The following is a 12,884-nucleotide window of genomic DNA, read 5'->3' as shown; positions in this document are numbered from 1 at the left end:
TGGACAACTTCATTTTCTCTAGTTGGTCCTCACACGCCAAGGTTTCCAGAAAGAACCTTTATTCCTCTCTTCCAGATCCACTCCAGTTTCTCAGTATCCTGCTTTGCTCTGTACTCAAACCAGGTTTGGGTGTATAATTGGTGCAGCATCCTGTAATGTCATGCTACACAAGGTGTAATGTTTTGCTAATGTGACTTCCCAAAATAAAATGTACTGTAGAAGATTCCTTTAGCTTATATCTGGAAACGAACGAAACAGTCCCAGCAATTGGGGACTCACTTCAGCTGATCCATGTACAGCATGCTGACCTCCTTCTTTCCCTCATACCTCCGGTCTGCTACAAACGGGACTGGCATGATTTAATAGCCAAGGGCAACAATGCGCTAGGTGAGGCTGCACATCACTGCAGCCAAAGCATCCAGAAACATTGCCAGTGATGTGAGTAAACATTTTTGGTGAAATGTGGGTGCATTGCCTTTTAAAAAACTAATCAAATGTGTGCTTGTCTAAATGTTGCCACATTGAAAACAATATGTCGAGTTAATGACGTTGAAATTCTCCACAAGATACTGTTTTGAGGAGCTGTCATTTTTTCAAAATTCCGTGATTCTTTTCCATTGACCCCACTTGGTAGAGCTATCGTAAATCTGACAACCACTTTCTCCCCTGATTCGTAGGCCAGATTACCCCTAGTGACACATTTCCTTGACAGCCTACATTAATTTTCAGTGAGAACACCCTCCCTGACAGTAACACATTAAATTCAAATGACTGCCTGCATAATAATTGTATTAAGAAGATTGAAAAGATGATGTATAAAATGTAAGGATTTTGTAAACCAAATGGGTAAAGGTGTGGTCCATTTTTCTTGAATTTAATTTTCATGTATGTAAATCAATGCCATTTCATCTGCAATAGGAAAAGTATACACTTCCACTTCTTATCATTGCAGATCAAAAATGTCAAACAGCACACATGCCCCGTAGACTTCACTGTCACCTACTATTCTGAGGGCTACAGTTACGGTTTGGGAAAGGAGAAGAAATAAGATGCCCATGTGTGCAGTCCACAGGGGAGCTCAGGATGGAAGAATTCTACAGCTTTCCTTAGAGGTCCCTGAAAATGCGTCCCTCAAAGATGTGCACACCACGAGGAAGTACATTTCTCGGTTAAGGACAAAATGAAAGTCTAAATGTGACTTTATCATTCTTTAAGGCCTTGTGCAGGGCTCTTTCTAACATACCTAGAAATGTCTCAGTGACCCTTTTGTCTGCTGAGCTCTTGTTTATAAATCAGTGCATGCTAAGCTCTTGTTTATAAATCAGTGCATAAATGGCACGAGCAGAGTTTCTGCAGAATTTAAGTGGATTTGAGTTCTCTTCTATAAAAATTGAGGTTTTGACCTGTTACCTACCGTACAACTCTATCTATACACCATTGCTGGGTCCAGCAGTGAGAGAGCTTGGGCTGTGGAGCATTGTGCTGAGGTTTTTACTGCCAGGGGAAGCTCCCAGCCATTCCTGCCCTTCCTGTTCCTGAACTCATCGGCAGCTGCTTCAGCAGGGGGCTTGGAAAGTGGCTGCCGAGAAATGGGGGGGGGAAAGGCCTGGCTGCCTGCTTATGCAGTATCTAAATTGATGCCCCCTAGAAAGAAGAGGGGTTTGTTCTAACCTTACTCCAGCAGCCTGAGACAACATAGTAAAGTTTTCCACCCCCTACTCCCAAGAAAAACTGTGTGTGAACTCACAGAGTTCTTTGGATTTTCTTCTGCGTCAGTTGCATACGTATCACTCAGTCAATGGGAGCAGTAAATGGAAGGTTTTCACACTAATTTCTAACGTCCTGTGATGTATGATAACATTCTGTGGTGGTGGTGCCATATTAGATTGGGAAAATTCACATCCCTAGGAAACCAAGAGGTACTGGCCTTATGTTTGGAATGTCTTGTTGCATTAAGGATGAACATTCAGATGGGTTGTTTAAGTGAAGTCCGACATACAAAAGCATTTGTAGGATTTATAGCAAAGAAAAAAACTGGTCCTGAATTTATCATGATACCTACCTATTTCTATCCCAGCAGTGTTGGAAATAATTGTTTTCACTCTGAATATTCTGGGGCACATAGGAGTGGGCAGGTATGGTTTGGATTTCTTGTAGTCTTCCAGAAAGTCACAGTGTCAAAGTGCCTTTGTGTGTGGCTATTCTTGCTATACCTAATGTTATCAACGCCGAGGACTTTGCTAACCAAATTTTACCTTCGCAGTATAAATACAAGGAAGCTTATGAGAAGTCAGAGGGAAAGCATGTGGGTTTTAGAAGCCTTCAGGATGATCCCACGCTGGTCCATTACATGAATGTGGCAAAACTGTAGTCGGATCATGAACACAAGAGGAACTATGAGAACGTCAAAATGAGCTACCATACCCCTGGGGACATGCTTAGCATTACAGCTGTGAAGTTGTCCCGGGATGTTGTCAGCGATATCAACTACAAACAGCCCGTACACCATTACATGTACCTACCCGATGCCATGAGTCTCAAGCAAGCACACCAGGAATGTGAATCAAATTCAGAGCGATGTGAGTGTGACAGGCCCAGGAATGTTGGCACTTCAGGGGTGATTCTCTTCCTGTCTTAGTAGGCTTCACAATACAGGAAGATATTTGAGAAATGCACCTTTACCAAAAAGCATGGTAGATGATCAGGGTTTTTGCTGGCTTTGTGTTCTCCTGTTACAGTCACTGACAGTGTCTTTATTAACTCACAGGCCAAAGGTAAAACCATATTCCACTAAGTATATAAACCACCTTGATTCCCAGCAAGAGGGCATGGTCACTCTTGGCAGACCCATTTCATTGGTGACATGTAGAATGATAAATAGTATTCTCTACTCTTTCTGAATTCAGGAAAGTTTTTTTCTTTTTTTAACTAAAACTCACATTCTCATGCATGTTAATCTATGTGGTGAGTCATCTTAAATGAACCAGGGAGGTTTTGTGATTGTAGCATGATTCATGGAGAGCTGCATGTGGAGGCTATTTAATATTCAGGGCATTTCCTTCTGCAGGAACCAGATTTCTGTAAGAATCATCCTCTGTAAGGAAAGATATGGCGTCCATTTATTGTCACTCAATGAAGATGTCTTTCCCCAGCCGAAATGTCTCTCCCCAGGAATAGCCTAGGGGGACTGTCATGGATGAAATTCAAAGTTGTGGGGTTTTCAGTGAAATCACAATGAAAGCCCAATTTATTGTCTATATCCACTACTCAAATAACATTTCCCTTCTCTCCACAGAAACTATATCAAGATGCATGGAATAAAGATAAAACCAACATCACCATTCCTTCTGACATGCCAGGCATGCTGCAGGCCCCTATAAATGCCCTGCAAATCAGCAATGTAAGAGGCATAAATACGAATTGAAAATACCTTCATAGGATAATATATGTCAGCTTTGGGAGTGTGGTATAATGAAATGGACAAATTACCTATCTTAGAAATGTGTACAGCTTTTGGTGCTAAACATTTTTTCTTTAGCTTTCTATTCCTAATGCAGTATGAATGAAATTCTCCCTTTTAAATGTTAGTTTAAATACATGGCTGGGTCCCAGGACTACAAAGAGTTGGGATATCTGTATTCTATCGGTGTCTTCCTTTCAATCTTGAAAGCATTGTTCGATATCCAATGTTCACAGCTCAGTTTCATCATATATTAATAGAGAATATTGAAATACCTAGTTGAATTTCTCTTACTTGAGGGAGTATGAGGTGACAGTCTCCTTTATCTTTATAAATTTTTGATTGATCCAGAGCATTCTTGTTTGATATTACAAAGCCATTAGCTTTGTGTCTTATTTTCCACATCAGAAAGTTAAAAGATTTTAAATTATTAAGATCATATCTAAACGATAACATATCTATGTCCTGTCCCTTGAGCAGGGACCTCTGAAAAGTCAAAAGGCAACATTAGGAAAAAAAATATCTTACCGGACCTTACATGAGACCTTGATGAAGCTTTTCTAGCTTCACAGTTGATTCTTAGTTTCCATGTTTTGCGTGTTGCGGTATTTTCAGATGTGTACCATATTGTGATGAAGACAAGCATTCAAACATTTACTAGGTCTAGATGTTTAGCTTTAAAATCTTAGTCAGAAGTATCCTGCACTCCATTAAGGAAATAGCCAACAACCAGAGGAACTCAGAAATCCCTGTTTTTCCTTATCCTGTCTTCATTCACATTTTGTCATATTCATATTTTGAGTACTTGGAGTATTCACTTATTTTCAATGTTTGTAAACAAACCTGAGTTTTCCCTCAACAGAAATTTTACCAAAAAGACTGGAATGAGACCAAGCAGAAAGGCTATGACTTCAAAGCAGATGCCATTGAAATCAAGCAAGCCAAAGACTCCAGAGATATTTCCAGTGAGGTATGGCCTCTATTTCCTTGTGGTTTAGCTTTTCTTGTAACGAACACAGTAGTGTTTTTAACAGTCGACGAGGGGGGTTAAAAAATCTATGTAAACAATTTTATTTTGTTTTGCACTAACTAAAGACTTTCTCTATTTAAAAACATTAGAATGGGGACACCTGGGTGGCTCAGTCAGTTAAGCATCTCCCTTCAGCTCAGGTCATGATCTCAGGGTCTTGGGATCAAGCCCCATGTCAGGTTTTGTGCTCAATGAGGAGCCTGCTTCTCCCTCTCCCTCTGCCTGCTGCTCCTCCTGCCTGTGTTCATGCTCTCTCTCATTCTCTCTCCCTGTCAGATACATCTTCAAAACAATAAAAACATTAAAACCGAATGAAGCACATTAAGGTTAGCATAGATGAGGTATATGTATAACTTCTTGGTTGTTTCCAAGTAGAAGTGAAAAAAAAAAACATGAAGAATCTATGCAGAATTCTTGGGAAAAATTCAGGAAACAATCTATTTGATTATTGACCAGTGTCATTTTATCCCCCAAATATTTATGACATTCTCCATAAATCTAGATCACAGTTGAAAGTTTCATATCAGACAAGACCGAAATCACATTCTATACATAAGATTTTATACTGGAGGCTTATGTATAATGCTCTCAGCAACCTTTTGAAGTTCATTTAATAGTAATTTAAAAACTTAGTCAAAATAATTATCCTACCAAGCTCCCTACCTCCCACCCTCAGCTCCAAATCTTTAAGCAATCCTGTTCCCTTTATCTGGGCTCTTCTCTATTTTTTATCTTGTGTATCCACCTGTTTCTTCCCTCTTATTTCTCATTTTTGTCTCTAAATACAGTAGCCAGTCTATAGGATCTGCCTTATTCCCAGGTGTCTCTCCCTCCCTTTTGTCCAAACTTTTCTATGTTATCCAAATATAGAAAAGATATTACCTTAGTCTAGTCCTAAGACACTTTTAGGACAAGTCTGAACAAGATGGAAACTCTTGTTCCAGGGCTTTTGTTGTCATCTAATTCAAACCAATCACCTTGCTTTCCATTCCTGTGAAATATGCGCCATTTTTACCTGTCTCCCAAACCACACAAATAACTTTTTCCTACTGAGGTATTGTTAGTCCTCTTGGGGGACCAGATAATTTATTAATGTTCCACCATTCAGGCGGCCTTTGGAGACCCATGATTACACCCACTGTGTCTTATTTTCCACATCTGAAAAATGTAATAATAATAGCATGCACTTCACAGAGATGTTGGGAAGATTAAATGGGATTGTAGTTGCTACTACTCAACTATTTTTTGCTAAAAAACACAGCAGTTTCACACGGATCAGCCTGATACATATGAAGCACTCATAATAGTGTCTGGCATATATAGTCATTGCTCAGTAAATATCAGCTATAATTTTTTGTAATGACTCTTATTCACCATCCTATTGCCCTCCTGATTTATTCCCGTTCTCTATCAAACTACCTAAAATAGCTCTATTTTGCTCAGAGTGAACTGAAATATAAAATGACTGCCAATATTCGGAAAACATTTGTTCAAAAGACCGTACTACATTATTTTCATATATCTGTTTATCTGATTTTTCACCACTTTAGTACAAGTACAAAGAAGGTTAGCATAAGCAACTGGGCCACCACGTGGGTTTCCGCACCCTACAAGATGACCCCAAATTGGTATGGTCTATACACACTGCCAAGATCCAGAGTGACAGAAAATACAAGAAAGCTTATGAGAAGTCTGAAAGAATTCCCAATACACCATTGGACATGATGTCACTTGTTCAGGCTAAGAAGTGCTAGGTCCTGGTTAGTGATATTGATCATTGTAATTATCTGCACCAGCGGACATGTTTGACAGGACAGAATGATGTGATCTGGCAGGCTAAGAAGGCCTACGAACTGCAGAGTGATGTGCATGTATTTGTCACCAGACTCTTGGGGGAGACGTGTGTCTCTGTGAATAGTGTCACGGTGTACTACCTAGGGATATAATTTAAGTGGTGATTTTAATAGAACCTTACATAATCTGTATATTTCATGGTAAAAGAATCATTTGGAACATTGTTTTATGGAGGATTCCTTATGGGGCAATTCTTTTTTCTTAAGACAAAGAAAATCTCTCTTACTCTATGTAATTAGGTAGAAAATTTCAGTCCCAATTGTTTTTTTTCCTTTTGTTTAATAATAATTTTATTTTTTATTGGTGTTCAATTTGTCAACATACAGAGGAACACCCAGTGCTCATCCCGTCAAGTGCCCACCTCAGTGCCCATCAGTCACCCAGTCATACCCACCCCCCGCCATCCTCCTCTTCGACAACCCCTAGTTCACATTTCCCAGAGTGAGGAGTCTTTCATGTTCTGTCTCCCTTTCTGATATTTCCCACTTTTTTTTCTCCTTTCCCCTTTATTCCCTTTCGCTATTTTTCATATTCCCCAAATGAATGAGACCATATAATGTTTCTCCTTCTCCGACTGACTTACTTCACTCAGCATAACACCATCCAGTTCCATCCACGTCGAAGCAAATGTTGGGTACTTCCGTTTCTAATGGCTGAGAAATATTCCATTGTATACATAGACCACATCTTCTTTATCCATTCATCTTTTGATGGACACCGAGGCTCCTTCCACAGTTTGGTATTGTGGACATTGCTGCTATAATCATCGGGGTGCAGGGTTCCCGGAATTTCACTGCATCTGTATCTTTGGGGTAAATCCCCAGCAGTGCAATTGCTGGGTCATAGGGCAGATATGTTTTTAACTCTTTGAGGAACCTCCACCCAGTTTTCCAGAGTGGCTGCACCAGTTCTCATTCGAACCAATAGTGCAGGAGGGTTCCCTTTCTCCATATACTCTCCCACATTCGTGATTTCCTGTCTTGTCAATTTTCCCCTTTCTCACTGATGTGAGGTGGTATCTCATTGTGGTTTTGATTTGTATTTCCCTGATGGCAAGTTATGTGGAGCATTTTCTCATGTACTGGTTGGCCATGTCTGTGTCTTCCTCTGTGAGATTTCTGTTCCTGTGTTTTGCCCATTTCATGATTGGATTGTTTGTTTCTTTGCTGTTGAGTTTAAGAAGTTCTTTATAGATCTTGGAAACTAGCCCTTTATCTGATACGTCATTTGCAAATATCTTCTCCCATTCTGTAGGTTGTCTTTGAGTTTTGTGGACTGTATCCTTTGCTGTGCAAAAGCTTCTTACCTTGATGAAGTCCCAATAGTTCACTTTTGCTTTTGTTTCTCTTGCCTTCGTGGATGTATCTTGCAAGAAGTCGCTGTGGTCGAGTTAAAAAAGGGTGTTGCCCATGTTCTGTAGGATTGTGATGGAATCTTGTCTCACATTTAGATCTTTCATCTGTTTTGAGTTTATCTTTGTGTATGGTGCAAGAGAGTGGTCTAGTTTCATTTTTCTGCATGTGGATGTCCAATTTTCCCAGCACCATTTATTGAAGAGACCATCTTACTTCCAGTGGATAGTCTTTCCTCCTTTGTCGAATATTAGTTGACCATAAAGTTGAGGGTCCACTTCTGGATTCCCTATTCTGTTCCATTGATCTGTGTCTGTTTTTGTGCCAGGACCACACTGTCTTCATGACCACAGCTTTGTAGTACAACCTGAAATCTGGCATTGTGATGCCCCAGCCCTGGCTTTCTTTTTTTTTTTTTTAAATTCCCCTAGGTATTCGGGGTCTCTTCTGATTCCACACAAATCTTAAAATAATTTGTTCCAACTCTCTGAAGAAAGTCCATGGTATTTTGATAGGGATTGCATGAAACGTGGTAATGGCCCTGGGTAACATTGACATTTTCACAATATTAATTCTTCCTATCCATGAGCATGGAATAATTTTCCATCTCCTTTGTCTTTCTCAATTTCCTTCAGGAGTGGTCTGTAGTTTTTAGGGTATAGATCCTTTACCTCTTTGGTTAGGTTTATTCCTAGGTAACTTATGCTTTTGGGAGCAATTGTAAAGGGGATTGACTCCTTAATTTCTCTTTCTTCAGTCTCATTGTTAGTGTCTAGAAATACCACTGATTTCTGGGCATTGATTGTGTATCCTGCCACACTGCCAAATTGCTGTATGAGTTCTAGCAATCTTGGGGTGGAGACTTTTGGGTTTTCTATGTAGAGTATCATGTCATCGGCGAAGAGGGAGAGTTTGACTTCTTCTTTGCCAATTTGAATGCCTTTTCTGTCTTTTTGTTGTCTGATTGCTGAGGCTAGGACTTCCAGTACTATGTTGAATAGCAGTGGTGAGAGTGGACATCCCTGTCTTGTTCCTGATCTTAGGGGAAAGGCTCCCAGTGCTTCCCCATTGATAATGATATGTGCTGTGGGCTTTTCATAGATGGCTTTTAAGATGTCGAGGAAAGTTCCCTCTCTCCCTACACTCTGAAGAGTTTTGATCAGAATGGATGCTGTATTTTGTCAAATGCTTTCTCTACGTTTATTGAAAAGATCATATGGTTCTTGTTTTTTCTCTTGCTGATATGATGAATCACATTGATTGTGTTATGAGCGTCGAACCGGCCTTGCATCCCGGGGATAAACCCCACTTGGTCACGCTGAATAATCTTCTTAATGTACTGTTGGATCCTATTGGCTAGTATCTTGTTGAGAATTTTTTCATCCATGTTCATCAGGGATATTGGTCTACAACTCTCCTGTTTGGTGGGTTCTTTGTCTGGTTTTGGAATTAAGGTGATGCTGGCCTCATAGAACGAACGAGTTTGGAAGTACTCCATCTCTTTCTATCTTTCCAAACAGGTTTAGTAGAATAGGTAAGGTTTCTTCTTTAAACGTTTGATAGAATTCCCCTGGGAAGCCATCTGGCCCTGGACTTTTGTGTCTTGGGAGGTTTTTGATGACTGCTTCAATTTCCTCCCTGGTTATTGGCCTGTTCAGGTTTCCTATTTCTTCCATTTCCAGTTTTGGTAGTTTGTGGCTTTCCAGTAACACGTCCGTTTCTTCTAGATTGCCGAATTTATTGGCGTATGGCGCTCATAATATGTTTTTAAAATTGTTTGTATTTCCTTGGTGTTGGTAGTGATTTCTCTTTTCTCATTCACGATTTTATTAATTTGAGTCCTCTCTCTCTTCTTTTTTATAAGGTTGGCTAATGGTTTATCTATCTTACTAATTCTTTCAAAGAACCAACTCCTGGTTTTGTTGATCTGTTCCACAGGTCTTCTGGTCTCGATTTCCTTGAGTTCTGTTCGTATCTTTGTTAACTCTCGTCTTCTGCTGGGTGTAGGATCTATTTGCTCTTTCTTCTCTAGGTCCTTAGGTGTAAGGTTAACTTTTGTATTTGAGCTCTTTCCAGTTTTGGGGCTACTTGTATTGCGATGTGTCTCGCCCTCAGGATTGCTTTTGCTATATCCCAAAGATTTTGAATGGTTTTATCTTCATTCTCATTAGTTTCCATGAATTCTTTTAATTCTTCCTTAATTTCCTGGTGGATCCTTTCATCTTGTAGCAGGATGGTCCTTAACCTCCACGTGTTTGAAATCCTTCCAAACTTCTTGTTGTGATTTAGTTCTAATTTCAAGGCATTATGGTCTGAGATACGCAGGGGACGATCCCAATCTTTTGGTATCGGTTCAGACCTGATTTGTGACCCAGTATGTGGTCTATTCTGGAGAAAGTTCCATGTGCACTTGAGAAGAATGTGTATTCAGTTGCGTTTGGACATAAAGTTCTGTAGATATCTGTGAAATCCATCTGGTCCAGTGTATCATTTAAAGCTCTCGTTTCTTTGAAGATGTTGTTTTTAGAAGACCTATCGAGTGTACAAAGCACTATACTGAAGTCACCAAGTATAAGTGTATGATTATCTAAGTTTGTCTTAACTTTGGTTATTAATTGATTGATATACTTGGCAGCTCCCACATTCGGGGCATATATGTTGATGATTGTTAAGTCCTCTTCTTGGATAGATCCATTAAGTATGATATAGTGTCCCTCTTCATCTCTCACTACAGTCTTCAGGATAAATTTCAGTTTATCTGACATAAGGATGGCTACCCCTGCTTTCTTTTGAGGACCATTCGAATGGTAAATGGTTCTCCAACCTTTTATTTTCAGGCTGTAGGTGTCCTTCTGTCTAAAATGGGTCTCTTGTAGACAGAAAATAGATGGGTCCTGATTTTTCATCCAGTCTGAAACCCTGTGCCTTTTGATGGGGTCATTAAGCCCATTCACGTTCAGAGTTACTATTGAAAGACACGCGTTTAGTGTCATCATGATACCTATTCCTTCCAACTGTTTTGTTTTTAACCCATTACGGTTGCATGATGAAATATCTAAATTTCAGAAACAAATATAAACGTAAGGAAATGTTGGATTTTAAGTTTATCTGGTACATACATTTATAGATAGAGTGGTGTATACAGGTAGAAGTATATATTTTTCCTCGTTATATATGCCTCTGAAGACCTTATTCTCTCAAGTTCTTACAGATGTGATTCTCAGTAGTGCAAAAAAGGCAGATTTCAAGTGGTGAGCGCAGATGGTCAACCTTGTATAAAAACAAAACAATGTGCCATTGCTGTCATTCCACATGGGTCACTTGTCAGCCCTGCTCCAATTCCTGTAGGATTATGTGAACTTCTCCCAGAGATGTGTGTCAGAGATGTAACACCAAATATTAATATTTACTGTTGATCCTTCCATTCCATGGGACTGGCCACCCAGCTAGTTTAAATAGAGGTAGTGTGTGGCCTGCTGGCATCATGGTGATACAGTGAGCAGACTTGACTCCTTTGAACTCTGTGGTCCTTTCCTTCATACGGAACATGTACAGATCAGACCTGGAACGTTTGAAGGGTATAGGATGGTGGCCAGAGGGTTCTGTGGAAGTGATGAGAGTGAAGAATGCCCATTCAAGAACCTCTTGAATGAGAGGTTGTATAAAGCCGGAGGACTTCAAATTCACCAGCATTGTTGATACCCCTGAAGTCATCCAGGCAAAGATCGGTGCTATACAGATCAGTGAGGTGAGTGGGGTTGATGATGTGTTCGGACGTGTTGAAGAAGTCTCCATAAGAATTGTGTGACATTTAAGTTGCTACTACCAGGATTAGAACCTTGAACATTCATGTATCCAGATACACTTTTGTAGTCAATAAGTTAATGGTATCTACAGTTCAGTTACCTAGATGACACTTTGACATAGATGCGGTCGGCATCTTTATATCCTGCAGACTCGGATACCCATTCTTGAATACATTTTGAGGTCTTGCTTGTAATGCAAGTCTCCCAGGTAATACCATGATCACAGAACTGCCACCTTTTATTGCTTTTCAATCATGAGGGAAATTGAAAAGTCCAGGGATGGCCTCAATATTCGATACCATGATAGTTATTTGGGCTAAGAAAGCCAGGATTTGATTAGTGATGTGGATTATCATAGTTACCTGCAATGTAGGTTTTCCTGCCAGATGATTACATGTGACTTGATGAAAAAGGATCATTTTACTACTGTATTTCGGATTCATTTTCCAGTTATATTCTATCACACATCAATGTATTCTTCTTGTTGGAGTCATTATTGGCACCTTTTAAATAAAAACAGAAATGAAGGGGTGCCTGGGTGTTTCAGTCAGTTGAGCATTCGATTTTTGATCTCAGCTCGGGTCTTGATCTTAAGGTCGTGAGTTCAAGCCCCATGTTGGGCTCCATGCTGGCTGTGGAGAGTACTTAACAACAACAACAACAACCAAAAAAAAAAAAAAAACCCAGAAAATTCACACAATGAAAACAAAATGTGATCTAGATTTATATCATTCATATCTGAGAACATCCAAAGAGAACCGTTAACTGTCCCTATAATTTTATTCGTGCGGTAATTGGCCTATTTACTTATCAGCCATCTCTCGTTTTTCGTTTTTAGCAGCCATTGTGTCGTGATGCCTGGGAGAGAGAGAAGGCGAATGTGAATGTGCCAGCGGACACCCCAGGGATGCTGCAGTCCAAGATCAATGCCGTACAGATCAGTAATGTAAGGAGCTACACGCTCACTTGCGTTACACAATATTTTCTGCCTAACTGAAACTTAAGTTGATATGTTCCAGAGGAAATTTAGCAAAAGGCATTTCCCTACCATTCCTTTGATTTCTAGTATTTAAACTAATGAGAAGTGCCACGTGTGAGCACCCACGTACACGGGCACGCATATGCATATGCACGTTGTGTTTATAAATAGAGATGTGTGTCCTTATCTTTGTTGGAAGGAAACATGCACTGCTTTCACCAAAAACACCACAGAAAAACATACATATATGCAAGTATAGTATTACTTGGTTCTCTTTTCAGTGGCCCATCACTGAGTTTTCCTTTTAAAGCCAAACGCTATCTATTTTTCTCATTTTTTACTTGATTTACTGTCTCCTAATTTCTTTCTTGAAAAGAATGAACTTTACTAAATTTCATTTAAA

The 12,884-nt window shown here is 39.7% G+C and overlaps 2 long non-coding RNA genes across 3 annotated transcripts in view; both read left to right on the top strand.

Moving 5' to 3' along the window:
• Positions 1–12,884, top strand: part of LOC140619827 (uncharacterized) — a 512,008-nt gene that overhangs the window by 59,711 nt on the left and 439,413 nt on the right. The window lies entirely within an intron of this gene.
• LOC140619826 (uncharacterized) lies at positions 339–12,444 on the top strand. Of its 2 annotated transcripts, none has more exons than XR_012019650.1 (5): positions 339–438; positions 2,264–2,579; positions 3,296–3,400; positions 4,323–4,430; positions 12,341–12,444. It is a non-coding gene; the product is annotated as an uncharacterized lncRNA (long non-coding RNA). The 2 variants fall into 2 exon arrangements; XR_012019651.1 differs by lacking the exon at positions 12,341–12,444 and adding an exon at positions 11,252–11,520.

The sequence above is a fragment of the Canis lupus genome, chromosome 27 (genome assembly GCF_048164855.1).
Source record: "Canis lupus baileyi chromosome 27, mCanLup2.hap1, whole genome shotgun sequence".
NCBI lineage: Eukaryota > Metazoa > Chordata > Mammalia > Carnivora > Canidae > Canis > Canis lupus.
This window is presented reverse-complemented; position numbering and strand designations above follow the sequence as displayed.